This window comes from Micromys minutus (assembly GCF_963924665.1).
Source record: "Micromys minutus genome assembly, chromosome: X".
Taxonomy (NCBI): Eukaryota; Metazoa; Chordata; class Mammalia; order Rodentia; family Muridae; genus Micromys; species Micromys minutus.
Genome location: NC_137970.1, coordinates 117160524 through 117181316, shown reverse-complemented (window position 1 = coordinate 117181316; position 20793 = coordinate 117160524). Strand labels below are relative to the sequence as shown.

The following is a 20793-nucleotide window of genomic DNA, read 5'->3' as shown; positions in this document are numbered from 1 at the left end:
TTTCACATTCACATTGCTTCCATTGAGTTTCCCTCTAATCAGTAGCACATACTAAAACTCATGGTGATACATTATTGGCATAGTTTATACATAGAAATAATATGGATCATATTCAAAAGAACTACCTAAAGCAAACATTAGAAACTGTTACATGTTTTTCCTTTATTTGCTCCCATGATCATTTTTTTTCCCTTTTAGTTTGTCAGCATGGTGAATAGTTATTGGATTTCAGATATTAACTTAATCTTTTCTTCCTTTAATAAATTTTACTTTATACTAGATTTTTAGATTTTCATTTCTCCATATGCCTGTCGGTCTGTCTGTATCTCTCTCTCTCTCTCTCTCTCTCTCTCTCTCTCTCTCTCTCTCTCTCTCTCTCTCTCTCTCTCTTTCTCTCTCTCTCTCTCTCTCTCTCTCTCTCTCTCTCACACACACACACACACACACACACACACACACACACACACTCCTGCATGCACACACAAAGACAGAGACAAGGAGAAAGAGAGACAGACAGACTGATAGAGAGACAGGGAGAGACAGAGAATAATGGGCATGATTGCATTGTTCATTTCTTTCTTGTAGTTCCTTTGTCTGCTTTGCTTTGACATTGGAGCATTCAAAGTCTTTTGCAAGAAGCTAGAAAGTCTCCCCTTCTTTAGAAATTTCTGGAAGAGATTGTGATTAATTGATATAACTTATTTTTATTCAGTGCTTGGCACTCTACTATTTTTTGTACTGTTAAAAGTGATGCTCTTTTCATCTGTCCCTGTCTCCTAGATGACACTTTACATTCCTTGTCATCAGTCTTTTCTTGAATATAAACTGCTTTGCACTACTACTTTGAAGTGATATAATTCCATATCATATATACTTGAAGAATCCTGTGAGCCTGTGAGATATCACCACCAAATATTTTATTCCTTTAAATGTTACAAGCAACTTATTTTACCTTTAATTAGTTAAAGGCGATAATAAAGACATGTAAGCACCAATGGGAGTAAACACAGAGATTATCTCCCTGAGACTTCAGAGAGTAAATATCAGGATGGGAATCTTAACAAATGATATTTATTCTGAAAAGTAAATATTGACTATGACTGGATAAAGTGAAGCAAACAGGGCCTACATACTCCTATGGCACAACATATATAGTTCTTTCCCAAGGCTCAAGAAATAAAGTCAAAATGTGATTGATTATCCTTATTAGTTCTATGAAAGAAAAATCCCAGAAAAATAAAGAAGTTGTAGTTGCAAAGTGTGGAGGATTAGAACTTCAGTGATGTGCAGACGATGGGATGTTGCAGGTCCATAGCCTAATACCAATTTATCTTGGACTATCATTTTTTTGTCATTTTTATTGAATATTCTCTCTATTTAACATTTCAAATATTATCTCCTTTGCCCCAACTCACCTCCCTCCCCTTGCTTCCATGAATGTGCTCACACTCCCAACCACCCACTCCCACCTCAGCACCTTAGCATTACACTGGGAAAGGAGCCTTCACTGAACCAAAGCCCTCTCCTCCCACTGATGCCAGACAACACTATTTCTCTGCTACATATGCACCTGGAGCCATGGGTCTATATATGTGTGCTCATTGGTTGGTGTTTTAGTCTCTTGGAGTGCTGGACAGTTGGTTGATAATGTTGTTCTTCCCACTGGGTTATAAACCCTTTCAGCTTCTTCAGTCTTTTCTCTAGCTTCTCCATTGGGATCTCCTTGCTCATTCTGATGGTTAGTTGCAAGCATCCTCATATATGTATATATACATATAAGTATGGCTCTGCCAGAGCCTCTGAGGAGGCAACCATATCAGGCTCTTGCCAGTAAGCATTTCTTGACATCAGCAATGATGACTTTATTTGGTGGCTGCATATGGGATGGATCCCCAGGTGAGACAGTCTCTGGTTAATCTTTTTTTAGTCGCTGCTTCTCTTTTTGTCCCTGTATTTCCTCGAGTGAGTATTTTGTTCTCCCTTCTAAGAAGAACTGAGGAATACATTCTAGCCTTCCTTACCCAAGAAACAATTCACAGACCTTATGAATCTCAAAAAGAAGGACTATCTTTAACCTATTAAATAGCCATTTAGTTGACATACCAAAAATTCTAACAAGTTAAAATCTTTTGGAATATATTAACTTAACAAACCTCTGGTTTTCTAGCAATCAAGGAACTATGGAGATACTTTCAAAAAGCATTTCAAAGTCTGTAGTTGAGATATCATGGCCTTGCTGCCATTGTCTACTTAATGTTTCCACAGTGCATTTTACATGTATCTAGATTCATGGCATTCTTTGTTCTGTTATTATTAAAAACTCTCAGAATTTTTGGAAGTTTAAATCTGTGTTCTCAGGTCATGGTCACTCTTATTTATTTCCAGAATAAATTATATATTATTCCCTTCTGGATGAGAGCTGCTTTGATGATCCCAGAGGAGACGGTACAAGTCGGGGTTGTATAGTATCACAAGATTCCCTCACATCCATGTTTATACATTTCAGTTGGCTACATAGAAGTAATTGCTCTTTGTTTCTTCCTGTAAATCATTGAATCACTGACCATTTATCTTGTTTCTCTTTCCCCCTCAAACCCTGTTGATGAATGGGTGATTAGCACTCTAATTCCTAACTGTTCAGTGAGAATGTATTATGGAGGAAGTATTAAAACAAAATTGGCCTATAGAATGTTGACTCTTGCTGAAAGCTTTCTTGCCATTTTACTGAGAGAAGTTATATTGCTTTTCACAAAGCTTGGAGAGGCTGCTCATCATGTTGAGAATTTTGATTTCTGGTTTTCAATAAAGTCTGCATGTTCAACACAAATTTTCATTTACATTATTATAGCTGTATATGTTTTTGCTCTAAAGACAGGAGTTTTCCTTACAGAATCATTCTTTGTCATTCAGAGCATTTTGCAATCTGGTTATCTCATCTCTGACACCAAAAACAGTTCTTTGAACATAAGTGTTGTTTATGGAAGGAAATAAAAAAACAGATTTTTTTTTTGTCTTTTAAAATAGTTGTTAACCTGTGTATCTGAATAGTCCCCTGTTAGCCATTTGTAAATACCTGTGCTCTGGGACATTGGAGAGGCTCTATGGTGGTCTTTTATAATCATATCTACCAAAAGCTTTGTGTTCATTTATATATAGCATTAAATGTCAGTCCTTCCTATACAGAATTCCAAAGGTTGACAGCAGTGAAGATAAAGGTGAAAAAGCACAAGGTTTCTGTGACTTTCTTTTATTTCAATCAGTGAAGTCTGCTTAGCTTTTCAAATATTTACTTTTAAAATCATTTAGTAATTCATAGCCTTACTTTCATACCCCAAGTCCCATGAGACTGAATAATGCATGAGTCAAAAAGAAGGCTTAAGAGTGACCACTAAGTTTTCAAGACATATAAGCTAGTTCTCAGTGGGGCTCTACTTGCCTACTGGCTTATGGAAGGAGAGGTAAAATTCGTGAATTCTGTAAAAAAAAAATGGGGAAGAATGAAGAGTGTGACCTGTTCATTCTGTTCTAGATCCATGTGTCTGTACTGTTTCCATTTCCTCCTATTTATGGTGAAAAGTGGTGCTGAAGAATGTGTAGTGCTTAATGGAACAAATGAATATAAATCTGATTTTAAAAATATTAAATGTTGTGACTCTGTCCTTAGGCTTCATATTCAGTCAGTACTGCTTTAGAAAGTAGTACGAGGAGACAATTAGTGGAAGTATAATTTCTATAAGTTTTTGTACCATAAACAGCAGTTGAGTTTACAACAATGAGAATGGCTGCTTTGTGGTGAGGCTCTTTGTTATCAGACATAAGTTCACAAATCCCATACCTAGAATCACAGAACATATTTGTAAGGGAAGATTTTTTTACCAAAAAATGTTGGACATCTTTTATCTAAGCCAGTCATCACAGTTTCATGTATCCTTTGTGTGCTCTGAGCTGTAGTAAAAACACAGGAGATCTGCAAGTGAGCTGAGCTGTCTCCCTGTCTCACATGAGAGTCTCCACAGACTCACCCCACAGCATCCTTTTTTCCCTATGTTACTACCTTTAAATTAATTTATTCTTTTACTTTTTCTATTTTTAAAATTTTTATTACTTTTAAATGTATTATTACTAGTATAACATATTCATTTTAAAACTGCTCATTGCCCCTGTTCAGACAATGCCCTGCAGTAATTCTTCTCTCACCCCTCCTCACCTTCTCCTCTGAGTGGCTGAGTACCCCATGGGTATCTCCCTACCAATGGCACAGCAAGTTTCTGTGAGGCTAGACTCATCTGGTCAGGACAAGGCAGGCCATCTAGAAAAACATATCCCATGTACAGACAATAGCCTTGGGTTTACCCATGCTCTAGTCATTCAGGACGCACATGAAGCCCATTTTGACCTAATTCTTACTACTCTGGATCAGGATGTTTGGGTAGGCTGAATTAATCTGGATATTGTCAACTTTGAAGAATCAGTGCAACCCTCCTCAAGTAGTATTTGACCAACTAAGTAAAAAAAATCGTAAAATTTTTATACCCTTAAAGATACAATTCTAGTCATCAATACAATATGAATGGCATCCCTAAATTTACACCTTGTTTGAGTTCTATCTAATGTGTAGTGTTGGCTGACATTTTTGTCAGAATTTGTAATTACATAGGAGAAAAGCTTCTAGATATATCTGTGAGGTTTTATTTGTATCTTTGTAGCTTCTGTTCATGCTGGTGAGAGGTTTTGTTAATTAGGTTAAGCAAGGGGGGAAGGGTGAGTCTAAAGGAAGACAGTACTATTCTCTGGACTTTGGACTTAGACTGAATAAAAGGAGGGAGATGAATAGTAACCTAGGATCATGATATGTCTTTGGTATGTGATATACCACAGTAAACACGGCAATATAATATACCTTTATTGTATGCTTACTTAATATTCTTGAGGCATGTTAGGAGTGCAAAATATGTATAATATGGTACTTCAATATTTATTTTCATGAACCTCTATAATGATTTCTGCAGTGTCATGCTAGTTTACATCAGTACCTGCATTTTATATAGTTTAGCTTAATCACTTAGTCCATGTTTTCAGCATCAACGTGTGTTATGTGTTTATCTGATAATAGTCATTCTAAAGGTGTAAGACAGAATATCAGAATATCAGCACAGTGGCTTCATATGTGTGTGTGTATGTGTGTGTGTGTGTGTGTGTGTGTGTGTGTGTGTGTGTTCCTGCATGCACGTGTGTATGTGTGCTTTATGTGTATGTTATACATGTGTGTTATTTTACATGGCTTCCTCTAATGTTACCACACACACACACACACACACACACACACACACACACACACAGACACACAATTATAAGCCGATTTAAAAGCTGTGGAATCAATTTTTATAATAATAGCATTAGAAATCATACATATCTTTATGAACCTAACAAATTCTAATATTGAGGACTTATTTTGCTTTTGATTAAAAATTTTACATTTTATTCTCTGCATGCCCACCATATTATTCTATATCCTGTGCAAGTTTTATATTCCTTTATATTTTTAGTTAAGAATTTTTTTGTTTTACTTTCTTGAGATAGGCTCTCTCTATGTAATTTTGACTGTTCTGAAACTCCCTCTGTAGGCTACACTGAGCTCAAACTGAGAGATCTACTGAGTGCTGAGACTAAGGACATGTGTCATTACCCCCTGGCTAGAAATTTTTGAAGAGTATCAGCCAATGATTTTATTTAATATTCACTTCATAATTGTCTAATGTTTCTTTAGGAAGAGGTTGAAGTTATCCATTTTTACCATGAATGACACAAAGTGATTTTGTACCCATATCAGGATGTACAAGGTATCAAAATTTACATAGCAATAAAGATATTATTTCTGTGTACCTGGTTAACATTAATCACATTGCATATTTCAACAATAATATTAACACACGTTTTTTTTTTAATTTAAGACTTGATTAAATTTTAAGGAAGAGTAGTCTGTATTTTACCTGGCAATGAATTCATAAAGAGCAGTATAGAAGCAAGTGAAAATAGAAAATATAACTAAATAAAATTATGTCAGTGTTATGTAATTCATACTGTACCTATAGTGATAGGAATAAAAATATATACTTTGTATATTTTTATTAGTATTCAATGAATTCCTTGTAATAACTGTTATGTATATTGTGAGGTATCTATAGAAATATTAAGTGTTTCTGTCTTTTACACCTCAGTCAAGAGTAGTGACTTATATTGAAATATAAATTATTGGATGAGTGATATTTCTTATTTTAGATCAAAACTATATAAAGAGTTAGAGAAATAATACAGTGAATGAATAGACAAAGAAGAAAATATAAAATGCTATTTACAGGTTGACTGGGGGCAAATGGAGAGAGCAGGTGGTGATAAGGTATAGGGGAGGAGATGAAGTAGAGAAAGAAAGTTGGAGTAGAGAATACTTGCACTTGAGGAGTTTGTTGGGATTTGTGGAAACCTAGTAGAGGGGAAACTGCCTAAATCCATGAAGATGATCCTAATGAGGTCTCCTAGCAATTGAAGTTATGGAGTCTCAATTGGCCATCACTTGTTGTCAAATGAGGATTCCAGTGGAAGGCTTTGGTTGTATTCTGTTGACTTGTTGGCAAAGGAGTGAGAGTCCCATAAAAATTCCTCAAACAATCTAGGCTATTGATAAGGAGTTGCTCTCCATAAACTGACAGAAGGTTTCCTACTGAGGACAAACCTCACACAACTTATTGTACAAGGAGAAGCAGACCTGGTTCCTACATGGAGCCCTCATCCCTATGTTCTAGTGTCTTTGGTGTGAAAAAGTACTCTGCAGGCTATTGAAAGAGAAACATTGGACACCTACCCAGCCACAAGACTTTGACTTAAAACCTGTGCTACCTGAAAACATATGATGTGGTAGTGGTAACATTGATATTGTGAATGTGAGTGACCAATGTCTGATTTGACTTAAAACACAATCTGTGAGAAGGAACTCATAACTGACACAACATAGATAACTCGGAGCCAGTGACTAGATAACCCAGAGTCCTAGAATAAAATTAAATGCTGCTGGTCTGAAAATATACAATAAAATAATTTCCAAGGACATTCTGCTATACTCACAGATCAATGCCTTATCCAGTCATTATTAGAGAGACTTCCTCCTGCAGCAGATGGGAGCAAATGCAGAAACTCACAGTCAGACATGATACAGAAGGAGAAGGAGAGAAAGGGAGGGAGAGAAGGAGAAAGAAATGAGAAATCTTCATCACATCCTTCCTCTTCTGTCTCAGGGAATACTGCAGAGATTTTAAGATGCAAAACACCAGGGAAACAAGATCCTCTAAATCAATGAAGCAACACACAAATGAGCTCTGAAGCAGCAGGCTCAGGGCCTTCATGGTCTGCACCAGGTCCTCTGCATACTAGAAAAGTTGCTTCTCTGAATCCCATGCTTGCTCTTGGGACTTCTTTCCTCAATTTCGATTGTCATGTTTAAATTCAATATAATAGTTTTTGCTTCACCCTCTTATATTTTATTTTGTTCAGAAAAATAAAGGGAAGGGGGAACGAGGAAGGAAGGAAGGAAGGAAGGAAGGAAGGAAGGAAGGAAGAATGGAAGGAAAGATGGAAGGAAGGAAGGAAGGGACTATTTAGGAGGCTTCTTAAATATTTCAGATTAACAACACTTCGATGAGCAGAGTTTATGAAAGTGGAGAATCCTCTCTTGCTTTGGAAGCTATCAATGCTTAATATATTAAGGAAAACTAATGAGTCAGGAAGAAGAGACAAGGATATATCCTAGATTTTATGCTTAAAAAGGTAGATAAATTGTGGCTCTTTATTGAGGCAGAAAATAGTGGAGAGGAACTATGTTTTTGATATTAGATTACTTTTCACTTCACTAGCAATATAGCACAGAGCAACTATGGCAGGTTGAGTGGGAGAGTTTTAATGCTTTCTCCTCACTGCATTACGTGAGGCATGGCTAGGTTACATGTGGTTTTCCAGCAGTACATCGAATAATTTGGAAGAAAGCAAAAACATTTCCATTTGGGTTATAAAAGCAGTAGTTGAGGAATGTTGCCAAGAGATAATGTTCCTTCTTAAATATGCCATTGATTCATTTTTCCTCCCTTGAGAGCTGTGAGGCTGCTTTGGCAGCACTGAAACCCTGCTGCTTCTCTTCTTTGGCATGAGATGCTTTCAAAGGAAAGCCACAGGTTTATCTAGCATTTAAAAAAAAAAAATCAATCAATGTATAAAGTATGATGCCCTCTCCCGGCTAGTTCTCTCTGTTTGTCTCTTATGACTATTTTATTCTCCCATTTGCTAGATTCAAGCTTCCTTGCTTGTGCCTTCCTTCTTGTTTAGCTTCTTTGGGTCTGTGAATTATAAGATGATACCTGTATTTTGTGGCTAATTTCTACTTATAAATAATTACATACCGTACATGTTGTTTTGGGCCTGGGGAACTTAATTCAGGATGATATTCAAAAGATCCATCTATTTCCATGCAAAGTTTATAATGTCCTTGTTTTTTCCAAGCTCAATTATATTCCATTCTATAGATATACTACATTTTCTGCATCTATTCTTCATTTAAGGAAAATCTAGGTTGTTTCCAGTTTCTGGCTAATTAAATAAAGCTGCTATGAGAATAGTTGAGCAAGTGTCTTTGTGAGAAGGTGGAGCATCTTTGGGGTATAAGCTTGGGAGTGGTATTGCTGAGTCTTGAGATATAACTATTTCATTTTCTGAGAAACTGCAAAATTTGATTTCCAGAGTGGCTGTACAAATTTGGAATTTCACCAGTAATGGAGGAGTGTTTCCCTTGCTCAACATCCTTACCAGAATGTGCCAAGCATCATTGTTTGGACCCTCCTTATTTAGCTTCTTTGGGGCTGTGAAATGTAGCAGAGTATCTGCATTTTAAGGCAAAATGAAATAAAGCAGTAATTATCAGTGACATATGATTTAATTTCAACATTCCATATGTTTGTACTGAAAAACACACAAATTCTTTTACAAAATTACTTACAACTATTTAGTGAATTCAATCATATTTTTTCCATTCCCTAAATTTCCAGCAAATATATTTTTTACAGGAGTGGATATTGAATGCAAATTTACGGTGTGTTCAGAGTAAGCAATTATTTTTGCTTCAAAGATTATATAGATAAAATGTGTATTTCTTGAATTATATAGATCAATATCTATTTAAGTGTTCATATATACATATAAATATGTAACTATCCCATAGTAATATATAGCTAGAATATATCTATATTATTCAATACGAATGATATTTTTTTTTACAAATTTAGCAAATGATCTCTCAAGGTTTCTATTCATTTTATTTTCAAATTTCATTACATGTAGCTGAGGTGAAAGTGCTATTTCACAAAGAGGTAAAATCTCTATTTGCTTCGTTCAATCAGGCAAGAGTAAATACAAGAGACAAATGCCCTATAAATGATAAGAGAAATGAGTATTTGCATGCCAACTGAGAAAATAAATTACACATACCTGATATCATTTCCCCAAGCAGAGATGCCAGGTCTTTTGCAGCCATTAAGATAGGATTGACAAAGAACCTGAAAGTCTTTGAATACCAGCCTTCTACCGAGTAGCTCCTCTGGTAAGAGTTATTTGCAGAAACTAATGTAATCCTCATGAAATCCTACAGGATTTAAAAAATGATTATTATAAAATACATGTACATTGAAGAGTGGTTTAAGAGTCTAATTTCCTGAGCCAGAGATCTTATTAAAATAAGCTTGCTTGTACTGCCTAGTTCTCTTTCACTGAGAAATGAAATGCAAAAAGGCAAATGTTCCTCCATAGAAGCAGTGCGTTTTCCTTCTCTTTAAATGCAGCATATTTATTGTTTTGTTCATTTTTCTTTAATGGTATCAGTTGCAGGGGTATTATTGCTGACTAGGTTTGTTTTAAGTGCTCTCTGCTCAAGTCCACACTGTAATCAGGATATTAAACTCTTGTCTCCAGCATCAATGATATCCTTGAAGATAGCTAAAGAAACAAATGGCCTAGTAGCATATCTACAATTCACTCAGAAGTTGAGAATGTCAAATCTCCAAAACAGTATGACTGAATGTTTGGGGAAATCAGGCAATGTTGGTCCTGCTTTTATTCTTTTCCTTTGTGAATTTTTAAATTTGTCCCTGAGGAATCCCAAGATTGAATGTTGTTGCGAATTTCTTTTACTTATGCAGGTAGTTACAGGCTATAACACTTAGGTAGAAATTGTAAAAGTAGGAATAAAAGCTAAGGAGATTGGCACTGGGGCTTAAGAGATGGTTCAGTAGTAAACAGTGCTTACTACTCTTGCATAAGTCCTGAGTTCAATTCCCAGCACCCATTTACACTAGCTCACAATCACCCATAAAGCTAAGCCTATCTTCTCACTCCTTAAAAGATGTGAACATATAAATTGCATGCACATGAACTACATATTGCATACACACACACACAACACACACACACACACACACAAACACACACACACACTAGTACAGATTAACAGTAAATATTTCCTTTAAAGTGGTGTGTTATATACAATAGAAAAGTGTTCAGTTTTTATGCATAATTAATTAAATTAAAATAAAAATCACAAGCATGTTCCAAATATTTTTTATCAAATAAGGAGAAAAGCAAAGATAAGAAGGTCCCCTATATTGATTATATAAATGTCATCCTGTAGAGTATTTAGGGAAGCTGTCATCAAAAAGTATCCCAAGCCTTTATAATTCTCAGATTCATTGATTCAAGTATTTAGTATTAATTCAGTTTGACAACGAGTGCTTATTAGATACACTATTCACCTTCCACAAGGGCTTTCTCCTAGTTGATGCAAAAAGTGGAGTCATTGCCCCTGGGACACCTAGACCTCACTGCTGCTGGCTGTCTGAAAGAGGTCAATATATTGTGATTGTACTTGGATCCTAAGGCACCTTTGTCTTTGAAATATTATTTGAAAACCTAAAAATGAAATGGATAATGCAATGCACAGATGAATAGTTCTTTAAGACAAAGCCTATTGAAAATGCTTAGATCCGCTGTTTTATCTCATCGAAAGCAAATTCATTTAATTGAAATAAATCTCCAAAGAGCAGTTCAGTAAGTAGTACTTGATACCAAGTCAAAAAGAAAGTATTTTACTTACAAATAGCATAGAACATATTATAATAAATGGAATCCATTTTAATCATGTAAGAAGCTTTGAGAAAAGAGTGCTTATAGGAAGCCTTAAAAATGTCAATAATGTAAATGCTTCATAGAAAAAAATATAAAAATATTTTCAGGTCTGACATATTGGGATATGAACAATGTTAACTTGGATTTACTGTACCTCTACAATCAGTATGCTTTCGGGCCCTGTATGGATCCTCATTTGACTGCATATGGGCATTAAATTTCAAAGGACAAACCCTAAACAAAACCAACTCAATCATTATAGAAATGATGAGAGTCTCTCAAACACATACAAATTATAGTATAGGTCTCAGAGGTGAAAAGAACACTCATTTTTTTTCATAAACTGAAAGAAAAAGTCACAAAGATACAATGCAGAAAGCTCCTGAGTACAGTCCTATATTCTCATTTCTGATTGAACACTAAATAATGGCTTGGGAAAAATGATATGAGAAAGGAAATATCATGGTGCATTGCTGAAAGAGAAAAAGACTAAGGAGCCCTGGTAATTAAGAATCTGTCATTTTGACATGAAGAAAAAAAAACTCATAAGAGATGACAGATGCTCAGGAAAGGACATGTGGTTGTCATTTCACTGCAGAGTGAGAATCAGCTTGATTAGAAGGTGTTTAGAAAAAGAACACACCGCATTTGATAGTTTGAACTCTTGCATATATATTGGTTTTGGAAAAATAGCAAAGGCTACAGGGAGCCTATACTGTAAGAGTATGTATTCAGCCATCAGCATTTCATAAGACTAGGGTCTTATATATTACATCTGTGCATTTGTTGTATTAGGTATTGTCTGGTCTATTATCTGTTAATCAATAGGTGGCATTTTCATGGTTCTGAGAATTAATCACAAGAAAGTACAAGCTAATTTTCCAAGTCACACAGCATAGAAAAAAAGAAAAAGTAGAGAATTTCACAAGGCTTATCTGTAGATGAATGTAGTTTATATGCTATTTTTATCACAGCACAGATAATCTACAGCAACACTCATGTGCAGATAAGTGTCTAGCACTAATTCTGCTATTCATTGAACATATAGATGACCTTGGGAAAATGGGGCTTTAATTTTCTTTTTCCACCACCCATTTGTCATTTTAAAGGCCACATACTTTTCACATGCCCTGTGATCTTTATTGGTCTATAGGACTCTCATTTCAAAAACATAATCCTTTAATGAAAACATTTAGAACTAAACTGAATAGAAGATTAGATTAACTCCCACAGGCTTTTGGGATAATTACACAAGAAAGTCACTCAGAAATTTATATCAAATAAGGCAAGAGTAAAATATGGGCATTTACTACCTCCTTCTTCCATTTCATAGGAAGATTGATTTAACTCCATGGGTTTGCAGTCATTAATGAGATCTCTGGAATTTTGGTAGTAGAGTGGACAGGCAGAAAGCTCATAAAGCATTACTTCATTAATTGTGTTAGTTTCATTAATATTTCCTTGTATTGTTTGGGCTAACTGAAGGCTGACTTCAATAATAGTGAACTGACTGTTGAAACTTTGTGGAATCAACATCTCAGAGGACAATGATAGGACATAAGTCATTTTTCATTTGCCCATTTGGAAAGGGACGAGGAATATGAGTACCCATAGAATATTAGGAAACAAGTCCTCTCAGAACGAACATTTCATATATCACTTTCCCTTTACTTATATTTATGTAATTAATTGAAAACTTGAACTGACAATCATCATCAGTACCAGAAATGATAAAAAACAGGATAATTTTTGTTTCATACTAACTTATTTCTCACAGTCTGGAAGCTAGTCTACAGTCTCAAGATGAAATTGTTTATTTTTTATTTAATCATTTTTCCTTTTACACTCCAAACTTTATCCCCAACCTGGTCCACCCTCTGACTGTTCAGCATCCCATAACTCCTCCCCTGTCCCTGTCTCCACAAGGATGTCCCCACCCTCTGACCCCCACCCCACCAGACATCCCCACTCTCTGGGGACTCTGGTCTCTTGAGAGTTAGGTGCATCTTCTTTGTCTGAGGCCAGAGCCAGCAGTCAATCCTCTGCTGTGTATGTGTTGGGGGTCTCATACCACCTAGTGTATGCTGACTGTTTGGTGGCTCAGTATCTGAGAGATCTCAGGGAACAGGTTAATTGAGACTGCTGGTCCTCCTACGAGGTCACCCTCCTCCTCAGCTTCTTTCAGCCTTTCTCTAATTCAACCACAGGGGTCAGCAGCTTCTGTACATTCTTTGGGTGTAAATTTTTTCATCTGACTCTTTCAACTGCTTGTTGGGTCTATCAGAGAGCAGTCATGATAGGCCCCTTTTTGTGAGCATTCCATAGCCTCAGTAATAGTGTCAGGTCTTGGGGCCTCTCCTTGAGCTGGATCCCAGTTTGGGCTTGTCCCTGGGCCTCTTTTCCCTCAGGCTCTTCTTCATTTCTTGTCCCTGCAGTTCTTTCAGACAAGAACAATTCTGGGTCAGAATTTTTGACTGTGGGATTGCAATCCCATCTCTTTCCTTTATGTCATGTCTTTCTGCTGGAGGTGGGCTGGGATATAGAACTCAACAGAAAATTGACAACAGAGGTATCTCAAATGGCTCAGAAGCACTTAAAGAAATGTTCAGTCACCAATCAGTATGGATAAGATCAAAAACTCAAGTAACAGCAATTGTTGGTGAGGATGTGGAGAAAGAGGAACACTCTTCCATTGCTAGTGAGATTGCAAACTGATACAGCCACTCTGAAAATCAACTGGAGGTTCCTCTGAAAATCAGAAATAGATCCATCTGAAGTTCCATCTGTACCTCTCTTAAGTATAATATATACAATAGATACCACATCATAACACGGGGCACATATTCCACTATGTTCATAACTTACTTATTTGTGATAGCCAGAAGTTGGAAACAACTCAGATATCCTACAACAGAAGAATGAATACAGAAAATGAGGCACATTTGCATAAAGGAATACTATTCAACTATTAGGAACAAGGACATCATGAATTTTGCAAGCAAATGGATGAAACTAGGAAATACCATCCTGAGTGAAGTAACCCTGACCCAAAAGCACATACATGGTATGTACTTATTAATAAGTGAATATTAGCTAAAAAGAGTAGAGAATACCCAGGCTATAATCCACAGAACTCAAAAAAAAGGTCAAAAGGCAGAAGGGCCCAAGTGAGAATGTCTCAATCCCACTTGGGAGGGAGAAGAAAGCAATCACAGGAGGGGGAAGGAAGGGAGGAAATTGGATGGAAAGGGGACAGGGAGAGGAAGAGGGGAACATGATCAGGCATTATGTCGGGGGAACAGGACTGAAGCCCTGCAGACAAGCAAAATGAATGACAACAGGCAATCTCTGGAGGTTAAGAGGTGGGACACCCTCTAGAATGTACCAAAGGCCTGGGAGGCAAGAGGCTCAGGACTCACAGGAAGGGATCCTAAATGAAATGCCCTACTGTGGGGAGAGGAAACTTGTAGAGCCTACCGCAAGATGAAATTGTTAGTTGATATAGTTTCCCAGTAGATATCATTTCCTGGTTTTCAGATTGCAAACTTCCTACTGTCCTCCTGTGTCCTCATATGATAGAGAGTTATATTCTGGTTTCTCTGCTTATTTTTTAATGCCATTGATGCATGCAAGGGTCTTAGCTGCAAGAATATGATGCATTATTATAAACATATGTACTTCTAAATTTGTAGTAGGAGAGAAATTCATTTGTCAAGTATCTTCAGACAACAAGGTAGCCTATACAAGGTTCTTTATATATGTTATCCCAATGAAAAATAACACATTTATTTTGTTTTATGTATGTGTATTTGAGTGTTTGTGTGTTTTAAGAAGCTCAAGATGGTCAAAAGAGGTATCCAGTCCTCTAGAACTGGGTTCATAATGGTTGTCATTCATTATGTGGGTGCTAGGAAGCAATTTTGGTTCCTTTGCAAGAACAGTAAGTGTAATTAACCAGAGTGATCTATCCAGTTACATGACAATCTATTGTAATTTTATCAAAGCTAAAATTATGAAAATTAGAGTGATTGTTTTACAGATGGAATAGCTAAAGAGTACAGAGTTTAGCAGCTTCTCAGAGCCCCACAGAAGATCATAACAGAGCCAGAGCTCTCACAGCTTCAAAAGCCTTTGTTCTTCCCAGTAGACAAAGCCAAAACATCTGGACTCACTCCGCAGCTCCTCCTTAGCCTTCGTGATTGAAGGAACACATTTAGCAGATGGGGAAAGATGCAGTTTGTGGCTTTATAACAGAATGCATTGTTCCCCTATGTGCAGATAACTTGTCATGTCCCTCATTATCACTAGAATCCAACCAACTGAGCAAACCATTCCAGATTTATAATCAAGGAAAAGAAAAGTTCTGCCTAGCTACTGGCACAGGCTTGTTCAACATCTAATTAAATCCTAAACAGCCTGTGTAGAAGACAGGTTGCATTACCAATCTTTTGCTAGTTGAAGAATCTGAGTCAAAGATAGTTGGAATGACTTGTCTGTCATCATATAGAAATGTAGCCTCAGATCTGGGAAAAATCATTATTTTTGCATTCTTTTTTCAGTTTACTAATAACACTTTCTATAAAAATAAAACACTGTAATGCACAGTACCAGTCACATTGACCAGTTCTTTTTAAAAATTAGATATTGTTGAAGTGAATTTTTATGTAACAGTGAACCAAAGTGTTTGCAAAAAGGAACTGATACAATATGTATCTGAACTTTAATTTAATCAACTAATTAGAATTCTCTACAAATCAGTCTATCAAGATGTTCACAACTCATTTTCAGCTATTTGAAGGAATGTGTCCAGAATAAATATTATGTGTCTTTCAAGGACTCAACATGTGGCAAATTAATAAAGTACCATTGTGGAAACCCAAGAAGCAAACTAAAGCCCATATCCTTTGTTCCTGTCAGAATAAGAGTTTAAATATATATCCTAACTCCCATTTTATGTGGCCAGTTTTGATAATTTACTCATTAACTTGTATCTTTCTTTCCTCCTAGGATGATAAATAGAAGAGACTTTCATGCTGAATGCCTGGACATGAATCAGTAGTTCAATGATCCATGGGAAGATGAATGAAAAGATGGTTTTGTTTTGGGATATATTATTAATGATATTATTAATACTATGCAAATTATTATTAGTTCTTTGCATAAACTAAATGTTATGCAAATGTATGCATGACATTTTATTCATTTAATGTTTACATAAAACCCCAGAGGTGAGACTACTCTTTATTGCCATTCATAGTTAATACAGAGTGGAAAGGAAGCACAGTATATTGATGTTCATCATAAAGCTATAAAAATGAGAGAAGGCATTCTATCTGGATACTTGTTTCTCAATTCTTGAGCCCTTAAGTAATGTTCCATGTAATCATTTTGCTATGGAGACTATACAGAAATATAGAGCCAAAGTGTCAGTTGAATAAGGCAGTCTATATTTCCAAGTGATGATCAGCCTGGGCTGTTAGCCAGCATGCTGTATTATCTCTAATCCACTGCAATGAGAAGACTGCTTGCTGTTCAGCATCAGTCCATAGATACCCATATGGGATACAGTACGTGTAGAGCTCTGGAAGACAGATCACAAGAACAGAAATGATGAGTAAAAGAAAATATCAACTACAAAATGATACATCAAAGTTACTGAGTTCTGTGATTTCACTTGAAGAAGGGAAAGGGAAAAAACAAAGAGCAAGAACATTCACCACAAAAGTGTTTTGAAGGTGTATTTGAGAGTATGTGCACACAAAAAGATTATTTTAAAAATATAATCTTATTTGTTTTGTTTACAGAAGTTGAAAGACACCAGTGAGAAAATATAGAACAATCGTTTATCAACAGAATTGATTGCTTGAAAAAATTTCTCATTTTTATCCTCAAGTCATTTTGGTAAGGGCTATGGTTAATATTTTTTATCTGCATGAATGCATGTATGCGTGGGTAGACATGGTCAAAATTGCACAATATTGGCTGATGGCTAGTTAAATGTTAATGTCTGTTGCTTAATGATATATATTTGGTGTCATTGAAATATGTCTGTGTATTTATGTTAGAAAGGACAATAATAATCCCTTGGAAGCAGATCAAATATGGCATGTATTTTGTGCACTTGAGTTTATCATAGTATTTATACACAAAATGAAAAATATATCCTAAAATAGACCCTAAACAATGAGTTATTTTTGATTACCTTTTCAACATTTAATTGTCACTAATATGTGCTACTTTTTACTTATAGTGCTTGAATTTATAGTATTAAATAGCTGACTTTGTAACTATGTGCCGGCAACACTAGAACATGATGTAATTTGTAAATATTCATTTTTACCATTTTAAATGCAGTGTTTAAAGTACATAAATGGATGATAACTCCATTTCTATTTTGCTTTCCTAATGCATAATAATGCATAATAGGCAAGTTTTTGCAACATAATTTTGTTTTCAGTTTGCACTGTGAGGTTGGAGGGTTTTTTTTTTTTTTTTTTGGTACCAATAATTTGAAAACAAAAATAAAACAATTTTAAGAAGTACTTATAATAGTATCACAATATTGGCTTCAAATTATACTACAGAGCAATACTAACGAATAAATAAATGAATACTAACAAATAAATGAAGCATGATACTGGCACAAAAGCACAGAGAGTAAAGGAATACAACTGAGGATTGGAAATAAAGTCACACTGCCATAGCTGCCTATTCCTTTAATGTGAAGACATATGAAACAAACAATGGTCAAAAGATAGTTTATTCAATAAGCAATGCTGGCAATGTGGGCTATCCATCCACCTGCCAGAATACAATGAAATCACTCTGCATTAAACTTAATAGAAAATGGAGCAAAGCCCTTACTTTAAATTCTGAAATTGCTGAAGGAAGGGAAATATTGAACATAAAAGTAGAGTATTGCTTTGACACTTAGATATTTGGTGCTTCCCTGTGAATTTTAAGACCCCCCCCACTTCTGTGAAGAATGTCCTGGGGATTTATGGATATTGTATTAAATCTGTAAATTGCATTACAGAAGATTTTCTATAAAGGGAGAATAAACAAAATAATGGTCCTGTGACAGGAATCAGATTGGGATCTGTGAAGTATATGTGCCGTGAGAAAAGAGAACAGTTGGAATGAATATGGGAAAAGGAACAGAAACAAGACAATTCAGTGTAGTCAGTAGTCATGAATGTCAAATGGACACTATTGTATTCTGACTTACATAGATTGTCATAGCTTTCACTGTGTGAGTTCGCTTTTGAATAAACCTGTGGATTTAGTAAAGTAACTTTCCTTCTGTCTGTGGCTTGTAAATGGCCCCACTTGACAAGTTTTCAATCTTCTCCATAAAATAGCTACTCAGTAGTTGGTCATGGTGATGGTACAGGGGCAGAATATTGTGAAAAACCAAATGAGGACATTTAAATCTGAGTACTCAAAATGTTACATGAAGCACAGCTATCTGCAGGACATTGACTAATGTGAATAGTAAGAACATGATTAAAAGGAGGAAGGGCGCTTCCACAGAAAAAGCCTACATGCTACCGCTTGTGCCACTGCCTTGTCTCTAGTGATCCCTGAGAAGTTCCAGCACATCTTGTGAGTACTCAACACCAAGATTGATGGGCAGCAGAAAATAGCCTTCAACATCACTGCCATTAAGGGTTGGGGCAGAGCTATGCTCATGTGGTGTTGAGGAAAGCAGATATTGAGCTCACCGAGAGGGCTGGAGAACTCACCAAGGATGAGGTGGATCATGTGATCACCATCATGCAGAAGCCAAGACAGGACAAGATCCCAGGCTGGTTCTTAAACAGACAGAAGGATGTGAAGCATGGAAATACAGCCAGGTTCTTGCCAAAGGTCTACACAACAAACTGCGTGAGGACCTTGAACCCCTGAAGAAAATTCAAGCCCATAGGGAGCAGTGCCACTTCTGGGGCCTTCGTGTCCATGGTCAGCACAGCAAGACCACTGGATGCAGGGGCCATACTGTGGGTGTATCCAAGAAGAAATGAGTCTCTGGGCCTTTGCTCTTAATAAATAGTTTATATATGTATGGAAAGAAAAAAAGGAGGAAGGGCAGTAATTAGCTCTTTCCCCAATAAGAGCATTGCAAGAATATGAATACAAGGAGAATTAAGATTAAATTTTATCTACCACAACATTGCAAAGACTTAGGATCTTATTCTATTATAATGTGACATTTGATCAGTGGAGTAACATAATGTGACTCATAGTTTAGAAGAACCTACATGCTATTGTGAACAGAATTAATAATAAACCACAAAGTTAGATCCAAGTAACTATCTCTATACATTTCAAAAAGAATGAAGTTTTGACCCCAGGTGCATATGCAGCAGAAGACAGCATTGTCTGGTATCAACAGGAGTAGAGGCCTTTGGTCCAGTGGAGGCTCCTTTTCCCTGTGTAGGAGAATGCCAATGTGCTGAGGTGGGAGAGGATGGTTGGGAGAGGGAGGACTTTCAAGGAGGCAATGGGAGGGGGGGTAGGATTGGGGGAAGTGGATAACACCTGAAATGTAAATGCAGAGAATATCCAATTTTTTAACAAAGAAACCAATTTTAGTGATTTTGGCGTAAATTTTTCTTTATTCAGGACAAAATATGAAAATATATTCCAAGGACTGTGAATTTGAATGAGGAACATTAGTGATGGGAAAAACTGAATGACACTTAAGTAAATAATTGAGGAGGTAGGGGTAGGAGGCTGATCCAGAATTAAGTTCTAAGAGGTCAAGAGTCTGTAGTAGGTAAAAACAGTGCTGGGGCAATGAGTGCGGAAACTGAAATGCTAATGAGGTTTCTGAGTGAGAATAACAAACAGGAAAGTTTGAGATAAAATCAGATATTGAAACATTTACAAGGGAAAAGGGAGACAACCAAAAGTATGTTTAATGACTAAGAGACATTGTTTTTTCAGATAATAAGAAATTCTGAAATGACCAGTATTTTGCTTAATGGATATAGCAAATCTCATGTATAATCAAGGCCTAAAATGATTTTGCCCTGTGCTACTGCGTTCACTGCTGTGATTAATAGTGTTATGGTTAAAATAGAAAAAAAATACGGGGATGTATACTAAGAGAGTAGAAGATGTGATCTAAGGGAGGAATGGAAAAAGAGAACAAGAACATAAAGGAATATAGGTCCTGTGAAAGCAGGAAAGGAACGAACATGTTACAAATAAGGAGACAAGGGGAAGGAGGAGGGGAACTGGAAATGGGAGAAGTGAGTGGGAGAAGAAGATGAACAAATGACACCTATTTGTGTGTGTGTGTGTGTGTGTGTGTGAGAGAGAGAGAGAGAGAGAGAGAGAGAGAGAGAGAGAGAGAGAGAGAGAGAGAGAGAGACAGACAGACAGACAGACAGAGAGAGAGAGAGAACACTGCTGTCTGTTATCTAAAAGTAAACAAAACACACACATACACTATTGTTTATGTATATGTGATATGCACCAGGATAATTACTAAGTGAAATATTTTATTTTAGTATTTCCTTTAACTTTCTTACCATATAACAACTGTAACAGTATCCATTGTCTTTAGGACTG

General features: G+C 36.2%; 1 pseudogene across 1 annotated transcript in view; it reads left to right on the top strand.

Annotated features, from left to right (window-relative positions):
- LOC308415229 (small ribosomal subunit protein uS13-like) overlaps nt 1-19238 on the top strand; it is a 36294-nt pseudogene extending 17056 nt beyond the window's left edge. Inside the window, exon 3 of the transcript in view lies at nt 18728-19238. The product of the transcript in view is annotated as a small ribosomal subunit protein uS13-like (transcript). The remainder of the gene's footprint in view (nt 1-18727) is intronic.
- The last annotated feature ends 1555 nt before the right edge of the window (nt 19239-20793 follow it).